Source organism: Anser cygnoides, chromosome 5 (genome assembly GCF_040182565.1).
Source record: "Anser cygnoides isolate HZ-2024a breed goose chromosome 5, Taihu_goose_T2T_genome, whole genome shotgun sequence".
In the NCBI taxonomy this organism is placed as follows: Eukaryota; Metazoa; Chordata; class Aves; order Anseriformes; family Anatidae; genus Anser; species Anser cygnoides.
In genome coordinates this window covers 27,319,837-27,339,369 of record NC_089877.1, presented here as the reverse complement: position 1 = coordinate 27,339,369, position 19,533 = coordinate 27,319,837, and the positions used below count along the sequence as shown (strand labels likewise).

The 19,533-nt window shown below is 36.1% G+C and overlaps 2 protein-coding genes across 3 annotated transcripts in view; one reads left to right on the top strand and one right to left on the bottom strand.

Annotated features, from left to right (window-relative positions):
- CHRM5 (cholinergic receptor muscarinic 5) overlaps nucleotides 1-13,497 on the bottom strand; it is a 51,865-nt gene extending 38,368 nt beyond the window's left edge. The window contains exon 1 of the mRNA XM_013174246.3: nucleotides 13,199-13,497. The gene's annotated coding sequence lies outside the window, so the exon portion shown is untranslated. The remainder of the gene's footprint in view (nucleotides 1-13,198) is intronic.
- AVEN (apoptosis and caspase activation inhibitor) overlaps nucleotides 1-19,533 on the top strand; it is a 103,622-nt gene that overhangs the window by 30,944 nt on the left and 53,145 nt on the right. The window lies entirely within an intron of this gene.

Below are 19,533 nucleotides of genomic sequence, written 5' to 3'. Positions count from 1 at the left end.
CACCCAGCTGTGTGTGTGTATATACATATATATGTAAAACCAGAACTATATAATTGACATATAATATAATTCTATGTCTTGAATACATGGAAATGTAGAATAACTATTTTTGTTTCAATATTCTGATTTCTCAGAACTATTTGGGTGTACTTATTGTCTGTGATAGTACTGCAAAACTAATAGTGATAGAAGAAAAACTGAAAGGTATCAATGTTTTGGAGATTTTTTTGGTATGCTTTATGATTTAGAATTGAATTAGAGTAACGTTGACAGATCAAAGGGGGTAAATTTTGTTCCCATTAAAATCAACATGGCAAGCTTTTTCTCATTCTAATTTTTCACACTTTGATTGTACTCATTTCTTCAGATCCTTATTTCTGGATTTTAAAAGTTTTCTGACCAACATCCTTCTTAAATATTTTGCCTTAATTTTTTGCTGCTACTATATATTGACAATATTTCCAGTGAATTGAATTTATGTATGTTTTGCTTATGAAATCACAAATCAATATGTTTAAATGTGTGACAGTTTATCTTTATTTCTGTCTTGCTGTTTTCGTGTCCACTGCTTGAAACTGGAGGCTTTACAGTGTGATCAAAATGTCTATGCAGACAATTCACTGTCTCTTGTTTAATTATGTCCTTTCTTTTTGTAATACCCCTAAAACCCAGTCTGTCCTGACTAGAGGCCTCATGTTGCTCATTATGGTTTCTGTAGCATGATCATCTGCGACTTTTCTTGCCAGTGAAATTTTCTAACAAAAAACCTAATTACTCTGACTCTCAGACAGTATGTTTAGTATTCCTGTCTTAATTTTTCAAAATTCAGTAAATTATTGCCACTACATTCCAGTTCTCCTTCTCCTACTTTTACTTATATTTTTACTTACTTTCTGCCTTCCCTCCTTCCTTTGAAATTTCCTTTTACTCCATGAACTTTGTGATTTTCTGTGTTGCCATGTATTACTTTCAATTTTTTTCATCTCTTTCATGTTCCTTTTTACATTTCTGATTCTGAATTACTGTAAACTGTTTAGAGCAGGGACTTTCTTTTGCTTGCCTGTGAAGTATTGGTTCTTTTCCAATAATGGCATTAGCAGATAGTAGACGCACTATCTGATATGGTAGTGATGGTAGTAGACATGGTAATATTAAAAGATGTTGATTGACTTGGAGAAGCTGTGTTTGTTTTAATTTTAATACTTGATCCACTTTTGTTTAATCTCTGTGCAAGCTCCATTAGGGAAACACCATTCTATTTTTATGGTAAAGAGTATCAGGCAGATACTTAGTTGCAGGAGGCAGACTTCATTTACTGTTCTGTTTCTCATACGAATAATTTTTTTCCTAATATCAGTTTCTGAAGAAACAAACTGGGATAGGAATGTTTCCTTGTTTGTTGATGAATGCTCAGAAGCAGTGCTGTGTGATCCAACTGTGCATGAACCAGCATCAGAGGAGACTGGCAGACCTGTTGTGCCAGCAGGGTGCTCAGGAATTTGTTTACGGGGAGCAGTGCTGTTTGTAAGCACTGGCTTTGGAGTGGAAGGCAGGCTGGGATCTGCGCGCTGCTCTAAGGGGCACTGGCTGCCTATTCCTTTCTCTGTCCCAGCTCTTTCTGTACTACTTATCCTCTTTGTGGTCCCGATATTCCTCACATTTGCTGCCAATGTCTTGCCCTCTCCCGGTCCTTTTCATCTGCTTTTGAGTCTTCCTCAATCAAACCTATTCATTTTGCTCTGGTTCTTTCCATTGATCCCCTCTTGTTGCTCAAGAGCTCATAGCTCCTCCATCCAACTTCATACATGCTTTTTCTTGATTTCCCACCTCCCTCACCCACCCCATATTTTTATACTTGTCCAAATCACATGTTGGTTCCCCACCTGGTTTGTGTTCTCTTGTTGGTTATTCACTCTCAGCATTCATGAGAGTGATGTCTCTGGCTGTTATATAGGAAGGTAGGTAGCTCTACCGAGCACATAAAAGATCTGTTTTTTTTGTGTGTGTGTGTGTTAGTTTCTTTTTCTTTTTGCCTGAAAGGGATTATTTTTTGTACGGGTTTAGGTAAATTTCTTAAAAGAATGTTAAAGGCATATTGAACCTTGAGCCTTTGTTTCAAAATGAGAGTTATATTAACTGCGTGTTGCTACCCTCAAGGGAATTCTTTTGTCCTGTTGTTCTTTCTTGCGTGTTGTTCTCTCTGCATGTGTAAAATTGTGAACTAGAATCTCATTTAATAAAGCGCATATCCGAGGGACAGAATAAGGTGTAGGGAGGAACTATGTTTTCTTTAGTTCTGAGTCATTTTCAACCTTTACTGGAATGTGAATCAGATGACCTTCCTTTGACAGTACACACTCGTCATCCCATTTTATAAAGCGTGGTATTTCTGAATCTGATACAGATAATTTGGATTGTGATACTGATCATACCTTCTCAATTTCTTTTTAAGATCTTGATTGAAAACAGGCTGTGATAACGTGGTATTTTATCCTTGAATATGTGCGTGTGTTTCGATGTGCAGAAAATGTGTCACTGAAAAGCTAGCTACAAAACGTCACTGGCCAAGGTGGAAAAATTAATTCAAGATGGGGTGCTTTAGTGGGCTGATATCATTGTAATGATTTTTGAGTCATAAAATTTTTGTGTCATAAAAGCTAGAGGCCATAATTGCAGATATTTATAGCAAAGAAACTTTCTGCAAGGGAAATGCTGGCAGAGTGGAGATACCAGAAGGCTAAGTGTTATAAGTTGACAGGTAATAGGAGGTAAATTGGGTTAGATGTTTCTGAGTAAATGAAGTGCTAGGGGGTGCAAGCGTAATAGTCTTGGAGGGAAAGTCTCTCTACTCTTTATAATCTTTCTGGAAAAGATGCTCAGTTGGCGATGTTCATTGGCATCTTTCTGATGTCTGAGGGAATGTACCAAAGCATTTATAATGGAGAACAGCACTTCCACCCTGACTTCTTTACCAGTGGAGTCTTGTTAGAGCAATTGTTACTATTTTTTCTCTGGGTGTGCCTTATCTTAATGAAATTGTTAGAAGATAGAGTTCAACAAGAGAAACTACAAATGTTGATTGGTTTTTATTACCATGGAATTTGCTTTAGGCTAACCCATTTCTTGACTGAAATCCTTTGACACACACAAAAAGCATGACTATCAAAGACAGAAATTATGCATAACTGAAGAAGCAAAAAGCCTTCACACAGCCTAAAGATGTCATTATTGTCCTTTGTTCATTACCCAGATTTCCCACATAATACTATGGTTTAGTTTGGGCAGTAAGTCATCTACCAACCTAAAAAAAAATAAATCTAAAATGCAGATAGGATTTATTGAGAAAACCATTAAAGTCTGGGACCTTCAGCATTATCTGTTGTCACAGGTGTCTGCATGTTACGGAATTGTTATGTCCTGGCATGTTATGTCAGGAATTCTTAACTGGGTCTGTCTTGAGGAAAATTAACGAGTCCAGCTCCTAGTTGTAAGCAGGGAGCAATTGTAGGTGCTCGTTAATTGTTCCAGAAGTCTGTTAAGCCTGGAACGATCATTCTCTCTCTTCTGGCTTGGATGTGGTTAATTTTTGTAGACTTTCCTTTTGCTTTCTTATATCTAAAAGCATGCTTTTCCTTTCAGGAAAAACAAGAACAATAAATTGCTCCACCTTTCACATACCCTTTTTAGGATTACATTACCCTTAGGACAGAAACTGGAAAAGGAATTGTATGCAGCCGGTACTGGTGGGTTTGTTGATCAGTGTTCGTAAGGGGCATGGTGTCATGGGCACAGCAGTGAGAGTGCAAGATGTTTGCGTGTTCCCATTTGTTGTATGCTGTTGCCTGTCACTTCAGATGGGAGTAGGAGGGAAAAAAAAAACTTTTGTGAGAGTGGAGAAACTGTGTTTTACCCCAAGTAACAAAATACTTGTTGCTTACCCCAGAATGGTCTGGCTAATGCTGCATTTCCCCACTTTTAAAAAAGTGGACTTACATTGGCTTCCCCTGCTCCCATGCATTAAATACTGGAGGAAAAATACTTCTAGCTGTTACATGATGGTTTTCATCTCTAAGTAATTGTATATGTGATTATTAATTGCTTTAGTTGTCGTGTCAGTCACTACTAAAAGATTAATTCTGATGAAGATGGCTATAGTGTATTTTGGATTTTTTCGTCCTTTTGTGCTTTTTTTGAAGGAGCTTAATAGACCTCTGTTTTGTCTGTTGCATGTCTCAGCTCCTCTCTTGCTTTTATTGCGTATTTATTTTTCTTCTTTGTTATGCAGCTGTGGAGTTCTTATCAATAAAAATGTAATGAATTTGAAATTGTGTTGTATTACATTGCTTCTGACCTCAATAATAAATTATGATCACCTCTTCTCTTTTGAACAAATCAGTTTGAAACACACTTCAGTGATATTATGGATTTGGCCCATCACCAGATATAGATTTAGTTGCCTGATTTGACTGCATGAATGGTGCAAAAGAGTTGGCAAGAACACGAAATTGAACAGCTGCTGAGAAGGGAAAGATCTTGAGGAATCAGGGAAATAATAGGATTGGTAGTACTAAGGGAAGGAGCAAGCACTCTTTTTGGTGGTAGCGTGCATGTATATTGGATTAAATTAGATTGGACTGTGGAACCTCAATACTAGTATTAAATATGTAGAGGAACAGAAATCCAGACACCTTCTGAATTATCTTAATAGAAATTTATAGTTAGAATATTGACAGCAAGTACGTTTTAATGCAAAAAAAAGACTACCGTATCCTGCTTTGAAATTTGTTGCTACTCCACATGCTTGTCTGCCCCTTCTTTTACCCTTTTTTTCTGTTGCTCATTCCATAATACATGTTCACTTACTCTTGTTTTTATGTATTTTCTTTCTATCCCACAGACAACTTTATTTCTGAGTTGTATTTGAATATGAAAAAAGAGGGGGAGGGAGAGGAAGAAAAGGAGGAGTAGAAATCTCCGAGAACACTCTAGTCACTTAGAGGAAAATTGCCTACAAGTATGAGATGACTAAATTAACTTGTAGAAATGTAATCTGAAAGCATCAGATCTCGTACCTGTAACTTACAAGCACACTTTAGCTTGTCAAAGAAAATTGATCTTTATAAATATCTCTGTGTAAAGTAACATTTAACTACAGACAAAGCATTTTAAAGTCTTCAAAGTGTTTGATTTGGTCATGTTATCTTTTTATTTAAAAAAAAATGTAGTGAGTATTTGTGTTTAGTGCTGCACTTCAAAATAGTTCATTTGAACTTTAACAGTTTTCTTGTGACTGTTCATTTACTAGTAGTGGAGTCCTATAATAGTTCTTTTTGCAAACCTTTATTGCCTTTTTGAAAAACCTTTCCACTTTAACTTATTTTAATATACTACCGTTTTCTCCCGCTACAGTGATTACAAGAAACTGCGATAGTGAACAGAGGAACCCCTTTGGGAAGTAAAATTGGAGTATGAATTAAAGACCTGTGTTTACGAACTTGGTTGGTAGAGGGAAAGAGTATTTATAGTCTAAATCTTACCATGAGCAAGAAACAGTGGAGGACATCTATTGATTTTAAGAAAGTTGCAGAGGGATGTAAAAATGTTTACCTCACAGTTGTTTTATCTAAAACAAATGTTTTAGGTGGGTGACAGATGCTGTAGATGATATTTTTTCAAAGTATCTAGCATAAAATAATCTGAACTATATTCCTGAAGTCTGTCAATCTCCCAGACTGGTTGTAAATTGTAAATATCTCATTCAAAAAAAGCCTAGTGAAATAAGTTTGTTCTGTTACAAAAATAACTCACTGAACAAGCTATACTATACGATTAAACAGCTGCTGTAATGCCTTTTTAAAAAACTGTTACTAAGGCATTGAACAACTACTGCTGAAAATGTAATTTTATGTGAATAGAATTCATTTAATCATGAAAGGAAAGCACAGGAGATTAATCCAGGGAGAACAGAACATGGACAAGATATATTTTGGTGACAGTGATAGTGTACACCTACGATATCAGTCAGGAAGAGATGACGTCCACATAATGTGTTAGGGATGATTTATATAATTTACATTACAATAGGTAGAAGAATTCTTGAACAGCCTATTAAGGGGAGTATGTATAGGGGTTTAAGAAAGTGGCTTTTTCTAGAGTCTGTTTTTCACTATCTGAGTTCTGATAGCTTGGCACTGCTAAACTTAGAAACAGTTCCATTTCCTCCTCTTTGCTCCTTGCAGCACATTTTAAAACATGTATACTTTTAATTGTTTGGTCACAATATTTGTCATTATTTGCTTTTAGGCATTAGACAAAAATACTACCAACAAACACCTTTCAATTACATTTGCTTCGTTACTAACTTGCAAAATGTGAGAAATAGCAAACATTATTTAAAAAAAAAATTAAGTAGTGTTTGGGATAAATCTGAAGAAGTGAAATTTCCTGCTGTTCCTTTCCCTAGCTCAAATCCCTCATTGTTTTTGGTATTACCTGAAGAACAATGGATCAGGTTCTCTCTAGTCAGGCTAACTAACCCGAACATATCCAGTAAAATTCATAGGTTACAAAGCCAAGGGAACCATTTTTGACCAGGTGAACTTTTCTGCATTACACGAGCAATCATAAACAAAGTTATAAAGTGCTAGTTGAATTAGGGCACGTCTCTTAGTATAGCTACTGTCAATAACAACTGTCAGTCTTGATTTAAGTAATTTCAGTGATGGAGGATCCCCAGAACTCCTGGAAGGCTGTCCCATTGAGCTCTTTGACTCATCCAAGGTACACTGCTACCCTCGCTGTTAGAAGGCAGTTCCACTCTAAGCCTCTACACCCTGAGGACTGCGGAGAGTTGCAGAAAAAACACACACACAAATGACAGATGAAATTCATTGCAGATGAAGATTAAGTGATGCACATGGTTTGGGTGGGGGATAGTCCCCTATCAAGTACAAAGACTTCTGAAGTGGTTGTTACTACTCAACAGTTGAAAAGAAATCAGAAAACACATTATGATGACAGTATGTAAATCAGTGACACAGCTGTATCACATATACCTTTTTCAGTTTGGGTCCCAGATGCTCCCTAAGGAGAAATGCAAAAGTACAGAGAAGGGCGGTAGGGCGTCTAACAGCATGGAAGGGCTTTCACACAAGGCATGACTGAGGATGTTATGAATAGAATAGAGGTCTTCAGTCTTGAGATGACAGATGACTGAGAATGGTTTGGTGAAGCTGTATAGGAGGGAGTATTGAATGAAGCTGGCTGTCAGCAAATTCAAAACAAAGAAGGAATTTTTTGATGTTACTTGTAATTAAGCTATGGAAGTTTGTCACAGGATCTTGTGGAAGCTTGCATTTTGCACAGGTTCAAAAACCAACTAGAAAAAATCCTTTGAAGGCTATCTTATTTATAAGACATCATCTCTGGCTCAAGAAATCCCTGAACTACAAATAGAGGCTGGCGGAATATTTCTGAGGAAATGTCACTGTCTGTGCCCTGTTCTTAGTCTTCCCTAGACTTGTACTGTTGGGCAATATTTTAGGCTATATAGAACGTCTGATTTCATCTGGTATGACCTTTGTCATGAGATGCATTTCTTTCTTCCCTGTTTGTAATCTGTTGAATCAATAATATATATAGTTAGAGATGCTGTTGGCCCAAAAAATGTTGGGAGGTGTTGCAGTCATGTAACGGATTCACTTTTCTGTATTTTTTCTTTCTATTTTCAGTTGTATTTTGCAAGCTTGCTGACTTTACCATTATTTAATATATGTATGTATGTAGTGGGGGGGGAAGCAAGTTGTAAAGCTTATTGAATCAACACTGCTTAACAGGGCTATAAATATATAAATCTGTATTTTCAATGTTTCGTAACTGCAGGAATTTGAAGAAGGCCAAACAATATCTTTCTTGAATACTGAAAAAATGTTATCAAATGGAATGAGTTACGTAAATATAGGCCCACCTGTTTGACACCAATTCGGGGGGGGAGAGGGGGGGGGGGAGAATGGAAAAACTGATACTGGATTTGATTAATTAAAATTTGAAGTGTGGATGCAGGCCTTGCTAGTTGGTCAAGGACCCAGCATCATCACAAGAGGGAAGTGGAGATTGCCAGGTTGCAGGTTCTGAGTTACCAGGAGCACGCAGTCACATCTGCTGTAACAAAGGTTCCTTCTGCACAAATACTGCTTTACCCTATCAGGCCCCTGCACAAAGCCCTTTGTATCTGCAGGAAAGGTATGTAAGCCCTCGTATTTATGTCAGAGTTCGTATCAATGGAGGACTGAACTCATGTTGCGTCCTCTCTTGTGACTATGAACTGTTTTTGCCTGATCTGACTCAGCAAAACAGACCACAAAAGGGTAGCAATATAGCTAATACTGGTCAGTTTGTGGAAGATGTCTCTTTACATTTGGTCAAATTCTTTCAGCTAGTTACAGGTTTGATTGACAAAGGTACCGCATAATTATGGTAGGCATATGACTCTCTATCTCAGGGCAAGCTGCTTAGAATATTATTATGTAAAAATCAGTAGGACGGGAAGACAAGGTTAAGAATATGATAGTTCACAGATCTTGAAAAGTAATCATGAGTAGGGAGTGATGTATGGCAGTGTTTCTACTGGAGACCTGAAGTATTTAGTAAGAGTATTACTATACTTCTGCATTTCCATTCACTTAAAAAACAATATTGAAAAAATCACTGGTGAGCATATTGGTAAGTGATAAATAACAGGAAAAGCACGTTCAGACCCTGCAGCCAAGGTTCTCAGTATACCGTGCCCATTCAAGCATGGGGGCTCAGCCAGTGGTCTGTATTTAGGTAGAAGAAATGCAAGCTGAATCTGCTGAATGAGATTCACTAAAGGAGTGAGTTTAGAAAAGGTCTGTGTGTTCTGAACAACTCAGTATGAATTTCTAGTAAAATGCTGTGATTAAAAGTGCAACACAGTCCTTGTATAGATGTATGTATACGTATAAATAATTGTTAGGATTTTTTTTCCTCATGTGCATGGTATTAATAAGACTGCATCCAATGTAGGTTTTAAATTGTTTAAAATACAGGCAATGCAAAAATGTTCACTTAATGCAGTTTTGAGATTTTTTTTAAGATTTTGTCAATCTTGCATTATTAGACTTACAAAAGGGTATTTAATGTATCAAAATAAAAAAGACTGAAAGGTGACATTTACCAGATTCAAGTAAAGGGATCAATACAGATATTGAAAGAGCTCTGATTAAAAAGAAACAATTAGAAGCTGAAGTGATGAAAATTCAAATTGAATTACAGGAAGGAAATTCAAGTCTGCTGAAATAAGTTAAGATAACCTTTGCATTTCTTTTCTTCTCATATATTAAAATTAAGACTGGTTTCCTGAAAGATATGAATTGATCAGCCAGTAAAAACAGTTGCTTAATGTAATGGTATATAGGTTTATAGGTTTTGATCTACGTGTGAATAGGTCTGAGAAAATGTTGAAATGGGTGATTATAACACTAACTGTTCTGGGGCACGCACTGGTCCTGTGAAGAGGTTCTTATTTTGATTCTGCCATTAGGCTGTTGATTCACCTTTTCTGATGCTCAGTTTCCCAATTAGAAAGAAGAGAAAAATGTCTATTTTGATTTTTTTTTTTTATTCACACCTTTTGGTGAACATTTTTTTTTTTCCAAACCTAAATTATCTTGAGATTTTCGTTGTTTAGGATGTTCATGCAAACACTTTTGTTAATGTAGCTTCATTTGGTAAAACTGGTTTCATACATATGAATAGAATTCAGAAATTTTAGGCTTCTAAGCTATTACTGGATGACACATGGTCTGAGTGGAAGTCACCTGTGTACATCCTCTTGCTTCCTTTTATTTCCCCAAGCAAAGCAAGTACTTTACAGCTCCATGCAATATATTTTCTCAGGCTTCTGCATGGTTCTCTTAAACATTCTCTGGAAAATGTCATCTTGAACAATCTAGGGCAAAGGTTAAAATGATGTATAGATATTTTTGAGGAATAAACCCATTCATTGGAAGTACTGGCTCATATTATCTGCATGTACTGAAGTGCTTCAGTGCCCTTTTCCTCATTACAGTAACACTTTATGGGGAAGGGTTGCTGGGGAGGAAGTAACCAAGAGCCTTGATGGAGATGCAATTCCCTAAGTCTGTGCAGCTACTTGTTGATTTCTTTTAGCTGATAACTAACTAATAACTACTAAGAGGGGACAGTTTGGACTTCTGGTCTGTGCATCATTCTCATAATATCTAAAAGGCTCATTAAACCATACCATGTCACTTCAGTGTTCGTTACCTATTAAATTAGTTGGTAAAAGGGTCCTATACATATGTACCACGTGTGCCATTTTGCTGAGCAGGAGTCCTCTCTTTAGGCAGTTGATTGTAGTTACTTTGTGACATAATTTACCCATTGCACATAGGTGAGTAACTTTTTGATTAGTTGGACATTGCAGATTGTGATAAAAGTGGAAAATAAATATCAAATCAGTGCTCTCAGATGAGGTACTCTTACATATTTACATATTTTGGCAAAAATTCTGTGATGTATTAATTTACGGGTTCGTGGAGATTTGGATTTTGGAACTTGATAACAAACTGTTTGTGCTCAGTTAATACATCAAATTCTGTCCTTCTGAAGACGTGTGAGAGGAATAATGCACTCAAATGACATTTGTCTTAAATTAAAGATTACTAATAAATACATTGAAAAGAATTGAGAAGATCTTTAAAACCCCATCTTTTTAAAAGTATTAGTTATATCTAGTCTTCTAAAAATACAACTTGTATCCAATCCTCCTTCCTAAAAATAAACTTTCCACTTGTTCTTTGCCCTCACATATTTTCAAATCAGAGAGCTTAAGAAACCTTAGCTGCAACTCTCTTTAAAAGTTTCTGAAACACTAGGTTTTGAATATGCTTTTTGAGGGCTTCATTGAACAATAACCTGATTTTTTTCTTAAATTGGCATGTTGGCTAACTGTTGGTAAACATGATAAACAATACCTTTTATAAAAAGAGGAGGCTCAGAAACCAGATGCAATGTCCAACTTTTCCATTGTGAAAACAGTAACTGGAGAATCAAAACGTGAATTATAAATCTGATTGTTCTCTCTCATTCACTACCAACCCTGAACCAGGTTCAGCAGACACGTGTCTGTATTAAATCAAATGACAAAAGCTGTATCTGCCGCTTGTTATAAGCGTTACCTTGTACTAGGTTTGTCAGTTCAAGTTATGGAAATCCTGACTTGTCATTGAAACTGAAAGCCAGTATTACTTTGTTATGTATTATAAAGAACCTAATGCTTAGGTGATGCTTTTTTTTTTTTTCATTGTATGTTAGGCAAGAGACAAAATACCAGTGCATGTTGTATAGGAGCAGTGAGTAGGCAGGAAGAATTCTTACTGGATTGATGTAATATTTGAAGTGAGGCATAATAAAAATAGGTGGAGAGATGTTAGAGGTTTATTAGGCTGTTGTGAAAGGAGCGGTTGGAGGTACTTACAAAAGAAAAGGACAGAAACTGGGGACACACAGAGTGCTGGAATCTGTCGGCAACAAAACGGCTGAGTGAAGGATAGGTGCACTAGCAAAAATTCCCAAGTTCTCGTCAAATTACACCAAAGGGGGACATGGAAAAGGGGTTTGAATAATGGAAACTTCTTTGCCTGTATTAAGCAGAAGACTTGAGCTTGAATGTTCAGAGGGTATGAAACTTTTCTTTTCTCTTCCCTATCATGGCAGTCAAGAGTGGGATCTTGTAGGAGGAATTTGAGATACACAAAGTATTCTGTAGTAATACACATGACATGTCCCCTCTTTTGCAAAGGTCTCTTGCATATCTTTCCTGGTAGAAATACCAGGATTTTGGGAGTATGCTGTTGACTATTATATTGAGAAAAGGTTCTGCCAGAGTATCAACTCCTGGATTTCAGTCTCAAGGTACTCTATCAGTCTTTGGCAAGAATTCATAAACTCTCTGATCATAAGCGAAGGGTTCAAAAAAGGCGCCTGTGAATGTTGAGTTATTCTGTCTTCTAGCAAGCAACAGGCAAGATAGAGACCACTTTAATAAGTGAGAAAAACAGAAACAGGAAAAAAAAAAACACAGAAGGATTGGTGGATACATTAAATAAAGATGTGCTAAATGGAAAATAGGGAGGTGATACAGAGAAAAGTAGAGAAAAGATATTTAAAACAATGCTGGAAATAGAAACATTGCATCTTAGTAAATAGAAAAACTGGCGTGAAACCAGTAAAAGACAGTATGAGCGAAGATGTAGGTTTTCAAAGCTAATACATACAAAATTTACTAATGTAATAAAAAAGTGGTGAATTAAATGATACAAAGCTATTTATGCTTTTTCAGTTTCAGGGGGTGTGTTTTTGGTATGTGCAGGCACAGATATCTTTCTCCATGACTAGTAAGTGTAGTCTTTTGACTAAGAGATGCTGTGTTGGTTTTTTTTTTTTTTAAATCCTGTTAGATGTCAGAATCATTCTGAACTGTTTTGCAAGTTATTTCCATGTCAAATTAATGCCTATGTGGATTACCTAGTGGATGCTCCAAATGAGTGAAAGAACTGAGGTGATCTGAATCTCTCTTTTTATAGTTTTATTATGGCACTGATGTCCAATCTCCCCACTGAAACTATGTACACAGTACCTTGGAGTGATTAACATGGTGCTGTTCCCTTACTGTGCTGTTGTTTGCCTTTCATAAGTAACTAATCAACACTTTTAGCTTTATTTAATAAAACCAAGGATTTATGATCCTATAATAAATTATATCCTTTTACATATTACTGCCATGGTGCAAAATATTGTTTGCTTTGCCAGATTAAATAGATAATGAAGTACAGTAAATGCTTTTTGCTAATATTAGCAGAAGCATTGCTTTTTATTATTTTTTTCTTAAACAGCCATATGTATTAAAATATTTTGAAGGATTTAAGTCTTATGAAATATTTCATTCTAGTATGTCAGAAACAACCATAATAGCAAAAGAGAGCAGTTATTTGAGCAGTACAGAAAATCTAAGAGCATCAAATATTTGGCATGAAACGATTTAAACTTCAGTATCAGTATAAAGAGAATTAAATTCATTGACTTATTGTCCATACATTAAAGTATATATTCATGTAATCAACACTTAAAACAGCATGTGAAATAAAAAACTTACCTAGGAGATAGTTGACTGAAGCTTTATCTGTGCTCTGTCAGAATATACTGAGACTCATTCAGCAGATAGGAAGCTTTTTTCAATTTGAAATGCATTGTGCACTCTCGTCTTGTGATTTCTTTTTCCACAGCATCTTGTTCACTGCTGCTTCATCTTGTGGTATTGGTTGTTTCCAGTTTATTTCCAGGTATCTCCAATATCTGATATCTTCCATATTTAGCATTTTTGTTTATTCTGCCTTAATCAGGTAACAGAAAAGAACCTGTGAACTTTGCATCTTCCCACCCCCTTTCACTCCACCCCCCCCCCCAAAAAAAAAGGAAAAACAAAAAAGAGGCAAATGCACCGACTCCAGTTAACTCAAGTATTCAGCATCCATTAAAAATTCATTTAAAGATTTAGCATCAAGTAAATTCCATCTGTTTTCTGTAGGTGATTCCAATACTGAAAAGTTATTTCTCTACAAGCCTCCACTTTTTATATTTTAGTAGGCAAAGCGCAGGATCAGTAGACTTCAGGTCTTAACTTTTAACCCCTGCAACATTATTCTGTGAAGGATGATGAAGGTCTGCCTCTCGCAGCTCCTTATGCTTCTGTCAGACACAGACGTGAAATGCCGCTTTAGAACAGAGGGAAAAAATCCCCAAGGGTGTAGTGTTTTGTCATCTCTCAGGACAGTGAGCACGCATGGCATCAATGAGTAGCAGATATGAGCTATTCAAACCAGTCGCTGAACTGACAGGATGACGCTTTCATACATAATAGACACATTAATTATTTCTTCTGATGGACAGCAGTGTCTACAAGAAGAAAAAAGCTGCAGATGATAATACTAGGTTTGATAGGTGCTCTATGTTTGAACAGCCTGTCATCAAAAATGAATCCAGTAAAAAAAAAATGTTTTTGGGGTATGATTAGGTGAAATGGACCAGAGTTGTTTTGATACAGTAGATGTTGTGTATGGGGTTAAAAACTGCATTCAGGTTACGGTCAATTTATAGCTAGGTTTTATCAATAAGGTGTTTCAAAAAGATTTTTTACAAAAAAAAAAAAGGTGCTTTGCTTCATGTAGCTATGGAGCCTGGTTATAGTCTTGTGATTTTTTGATTTATAATTTAATGTGTGGATTAAGCCTACACATTCATGGGAGTTTTGTTTTCCCTTTTACCCGCCCTTCCACCCCTCTCCCCAAACCTTACTGTTTTAAAAGATGTTTTTCAAAGGGCTGTGTTTATGAAAAAGATTCTCAAACTCATTACACATTTTGTATCAAACAAAGGCTTTCCGACTTCAAAAACACTTCCAATTTAGAAATGTAAACTGTCTGATTTAATGTTAATTAACCACTTTCTTGAGGCTAATATGTAGGAAATAATGTGTAATGAAAAACTCACTTTATTGTAGCATAAGCTGTTTGCAAATCTCCTAAAAGAATACAGGTAAAACCTTTATTCACTGTACTGATGTTGTTAGGGGCAACATATGCAGAGAGTGGGAGAACGGTGCAACATTTGGAACTTCTCATTAGAGTACAGTTTTATTTTCTCCCCTTGCAACTTTATTTACTTTGACTTTTCTTTTAAATTTCTTGGTAAAAAAATGTTTAAAATTTTCATTCCCCCCCCCCCCCCCCCCCCCCAAAGAAACTATGAATTTCTTTCATAATTTGTCCTAATCTTGTTTCATTATAACAGCAAAGTTATTTTCATCTTTCTTGTTGTGGAACAATGGAAATGAGTAGAACTGTGCCCTAATATTACAACAAATGACTCTTGAAATGCCTTTATCCTCTAGCTTGCACCCTCCTAACTCCTGACCAAGTCCAAGCATACGATGACTGTAACTTTAAATCTAAGTTGTCAATCTTGTCCTTTTAGATAAGGAGATGAGTTGCCAAGGATACAATGGGTACATGATGTAAAGTCCATGCTGAAAGTGCTGGAATGAGGCATACTTTCTGAAATAATATTAACACTTTCTGTCTCATGAGTAAGCATGCAATGCACGTCTGGAGTCGATAGCATAACCTGAACTGAATGTGTCCTAAATTTATTAGGATATTAAGTGAAGGTACTGATTGTTACAAAATCCTTCCAAATATTTGGAATCTGACAAGGCTCAATCTGTGCGTGTGTAGCGATAAATAACTTCATATAGTCTGAATTCGCAGTCTTTCAGGAGACCAAGGGCAGTCGTTACTCCTTGTAGTACAGGGCACTCGGATATCTACTCTGTAGTTATCCCTTAAAGAAGTCCTGAAGTGCAAAGTAATTGAGCCTTTTTAAACACGCGTGCATACATACATATGTATAACATCCACATTTTTTCCCCCTTAAGAACAAGGTAAGCATATATAAGCATATATGTATGTTATCTTCAAAAGAGTTCTGCTGTGTCAAACCTGGAGATGAGGGTAAACGTGGATGAAACAGCATGTTAAAGTTTAGGGGATGGCAGTGGTCCTGTCATCTGGGCGTGCAACCTGAGTCTTAAGGTAAGGAGATGTTTGGTGTTAAGAATTCAAACCCCTAGGTGAAAATTTTCAACCTTGAATGTAGCGCAAAGAGGAATTGCATTTTTAGTGTGGTATTCTGAGTGTCTTTTCTGTTTGGTCAAGCTACAACAGGAATAAGCTGTATGTAAGATACCTATCTGAAGGGTACACATCTCCAGTGGAGAGTGCTGCAGCTATGTCTTAAGTGGCAAAAGTTTCAAGCATGCTCCACTCTCAAGTCTTTAGCGCCTATATTCTTTCTTGTGGCTGGATGTCTGCTAGCTGTCAGTCAGCACTGTCATATGTCATTAATTCTTGCAGAATTTGGTTATCCTGCACTCGCAGAATGGTGTGGGGAGGGGAACCATGTAGGTCAGCAACATCGGTTGACATGTCAGGGTGCATCCCTCTGCTTTGCTTCGTTTGGTTTCTGGCCATGCTATTTTCTGCATTGCTTTTTGATTACAGAAAAGTAAACGTTAGTATGTAGTGAGGAAGAAGTGCTGTCCTTCTTGGACAAACATCTCTATCAGTTCCCTTTAGTTTTTCAGCGCTTTTAAACTGAAACATTTATGCATGTACCTATTATAGCTAGAAGCCTCAAAATAACTACTAGGTAGTTCTGAGTAGCAGTGTATTGAAACTATTCGATCTCAAGGAGACTTGATATTTTATAACATCAAAGATGATAGCTTTTAAATAATATTAAGCCATACAATACTGTCTGTGTTAGTCTGTTTATGATTAATAATGATAGATTCCTGAATTCTAGAAGTCCATGTGTTACTCCTTCTGTAAGGAAGTAATTTGTCAAATATATCAGGAAAAATATTTTTCTAATTAAAACTGAATAATCAGTAAAGGCATAACTCAGTGAAATGGTTATAAAAATTATAGTGCATGGTAACCATTAATGTTAATACTGCTAATAAATTTGAAAAAAAAAAAAAGAGAATACATACTTTTGGAGAATACGTCTAAACATTTTCCTTTCTGAGAATTATATCAAGTATGTATCACTTATCTAACAAAAAGCTATGCAAATGGAAGTCCCAGTCTTACTTTTTTTTTTTTTCCTGAATGTTATCATGCAGCTTTTCCAGGTCTGTATGATTACCTGTTGCAAGCAAGTTGATAACCGTAGTGGTTGCTTTTCAGAGAAGAGCAGTGTATTTACCAGGATTTTAAAATTGCTGAAGAGCTTATGTTCTGAAGAAAATGTCCTGATTGTTGCTACTTTTGTTGCCTGCAAGTAGTTGTTGCCTTCGTGAACAAAATTTTCCTACTTCCTCTTCAACCTCTGTGTGTGTGTGTGTGTGGTCATGGTGGTGGTGGGGCAGGGTGGGTAGGGTTTTGCTTTCTAGTGACCTCATATCAATAATTTATTATGGCAGATTAAAGAATTCTCTTTTGTCAGTGGAATATGTGATTATTTTCCAGCTAAATCAAATTCATCTGCAAAACTGCAAACAATTTTAATGTCAGTATAGAATGCATTATTTGTTTCTTAAAAAAAAAAAAACCATGTATGTGTAAATGAAAACTTTTTTGAAATTACTTTTATTTTTCCTATAATCAGCTAGATAATTGACACTGAGCAACTTTTGAGTGAAATTTAAAAACACGACAACCTGAATCTTAAAACTGCTTTGAATTTAACAGGAATATCTGCTTGTTCTCAATGAACATAGGAACTTGTGCTTTCTTACAATGAGGATATTCCTCATAAAATGGGTCTTCCCTGTACTCTGAAAACTAGTTTAGAACAGCAAACTCAACACAGAAATGGACTGAGATAGCTCAGAAGGAACGGAGTTATTGTTACCTAGGAAATGAGTAAGTATAAGTGCTTAGCACAGCTCTTACCATGTCAGACATCTGAGGGCTTTGCTTCCTGGAGTTAAGTTACAGCAGTCAAGGTTAGACTTGAGGCAAGATGGCTTTAATAGGAAATCCTTTGAGAGGAGAGACAGATACTTTGCTTTTCCACTTTCATAGTGGAAGAATTGCTAGATGTACTTGGACAGAAATGTATACTAATGATGATTTAATATTTTTTCCAGGACTTGATTTTATTGCTACTAATATTTTCTTGGAAATTTCATTCAGTGAAGTTTCACTAGGATAATACTTGGAATTTAAATATAAAATGTTTTTTGAGATAGGTAATTAGCATACAGGTTTTAGTTAATATGTTCTATAAATTATACTTTGTGCATTTTTTAAATAAAATGTGTCTTGTTATGCTTTTTTATTTTTTCATTATTTGATTATTAGAATCTCCCGAAGATTTCTGCTGTTGTCTAATACCATATTAGGAAGAATAAGTAATGGCTGTTTCACAAATACATTTTTTGTAAATAAATAGTATTTGTGAATATGTTTGTGTGATTTAGTCCCATTGCAGCACGATACTGTTTTGGTAAATAAATCCTGAAACTGTATCTAAGAGTAAACATTTCTGCATGATTGTGGTTTTGTTAACTTGTGATGTCTGGGGAATGTGTGCTCAGCAGATGCTGGCCCAATATCTTATAACGAAGTCTGGCGTTTTTTAGACTACTGATATGTGTTTGCGCCGGATGGAATATGACCTTGGTTTTCGATTGTCTTGAATTTTGCACTGATGTGGCACATTCACACGTACACACACGCCCAACTGGTATTAAGGGAAGTTTTACACTTGAATGGTTGGTTGTGAAGGTTGGGGTGGGTAACGTTGTGACCACAGATTTTGGAAGAGTTTTGTGGCGGGTGGTGTCGAAGACTTTGAAGTTTTGCTTATGCGCACTCTCTTTCCCAACTTGATCGTTCTAGTTGCCATAACAACTTCATAATAGCGGAGCATTTGCTGCTGTAGTTAAGGTTGTGTCAGCACTTCCATTATAAGCTATTGTTTTCAGGAATTTGTAATTTATCTGCGGGCTTAAAAATGGCATACAGTAAGCCTATGTAATTGGCTTTAATGTATGGTACCAACTTTTCGCAAAGCTGCTATTGTTTCATCTCTGATGGCATGCGTACAAAAGAATATTGTTTTGAGTATTTTTTTTTCTTTTTGGAAAAGTAGTAGCAAAATATTCTTAGTCTAAAACTAATTTTGACTGGTTCCCATCTGCCAGAGGTATGAGAATCAACATGTTCTTCTGCTCTACCACAATGCTCCATCCCGCCTGTATCCAGTTAGACCCATCTGTTCCTCTTAGTTAAAAGGTTAGCGCGAACACGGTGCTTTTCTGGGAAGTAGGGAAAATATAACCTTTTAATAAGAGAATTTCATATCTTGCTAAGAAATGATTTTGACATCCTGAATACTTTCATAATTAATTACATGTTAAATAAAGACTATCTCTGTTTCTTATTTGTTAGATGGCTTCTGAAATGCAAGAAATGGAGGGGGAGTAGAACAAAAGCTGTTATTGAAACAAGCCCGTTATTCATTGTGGATACAGTTTGTGTTATGGAGTTTTAGCAAAGAATTGTACACAAGTTTAACACAGCTTTCTGAAACCTAGAGACTGTTTAACCTGGAAAACCCATCTAAGAGGTTACATAATTTGTGAATGATCTCTTCCAGGTTCTATAACGAGTGGTTCCAGTAACAGCTGGATTGTTCAAGGACTTTCCTCCACACAAATGGGTTTTGTTTTGTTTAAAACACTTCTATTTTTTTTTAAGCTTATCTTATTGCTGATTGTACTGCAGGACATTTGCCCCTTAAACAGAATGATAGCTTTTTACTGTAGGAGACAACACTTTGAGTGTACATTATGCAATTTTAGACTTTCTTCTGCAGTACAGTTACTCATAAATTAGAACCAAACTTTCTTTGCTTTTGAAG